This window comes from Penaeus vannamei, chromosome 25 (assembly GCF_042767895.1).
Source record: "Penaeus vannamei isolate JL-2024 chromosome 25, ASM4276789v1, whole genome shotgun sequence".
NCBI lineage: Eukaryota > Metazoa > Arthropoda > Malacostraca > Decapoda > Penaeidae > Penaeus > Penaeus vannamei.
In genome coordinates, this window is record NC_091573.1 from 14,626,029 (window position 1) to 14,626,346 (window position 318).

The 318-nt window shown below is 26.4% G+C and overlaps 1 protein-coding gene across 1 annotated transcript in view; it reads left to right on the forward strand.

Annotated features, from left to right (window-relative positions):
- LOC113811526 (uncharacterized) overlaps nucleotides 1–94 on the forward strand; it is an 11,592-nt gene extending 11,498 nt beyond the window's left edge. Inside the window, exon 7 of the mRNA XM_027363297.2 lies at nucleotides 1–94. This exon is cut by the window's left edge and continues 51 nt beyond it. The gene's annotated coding sequence lies outside the window, so the exon portion shown is untranslated.
- Nucleotides 95–318: the final 224 nt, after the last annotated feature.

Consider the following 318-nt stretch of genomic DNA (forward strand, 5'->3'; position numbering starts at 1 on the left):
AACATGAAGCTGGTAAATTTTTCTTTCAAAACACCAGGATGAAAAAAAAAAATGTTAATTTGCAATGATTACAAAATGACACTCGAAGTTGAAATAAGTTTTATTATCCTTAAATAGGCATGTAGTCTATTTTGTGTGTTTCCATTATTATTTTTATCTCATATGCTACATTCGTCATTTCTGTTATCAGTAAAACTATCAACGATATGATTATTGTTGCAATGCTGATGATAGTGATTGTTATTATTCTCATTATTGTGATCATAAACTTTTTCAAAAGTGTCATTATTATTACTGCTATCACTATTCTTATAATTG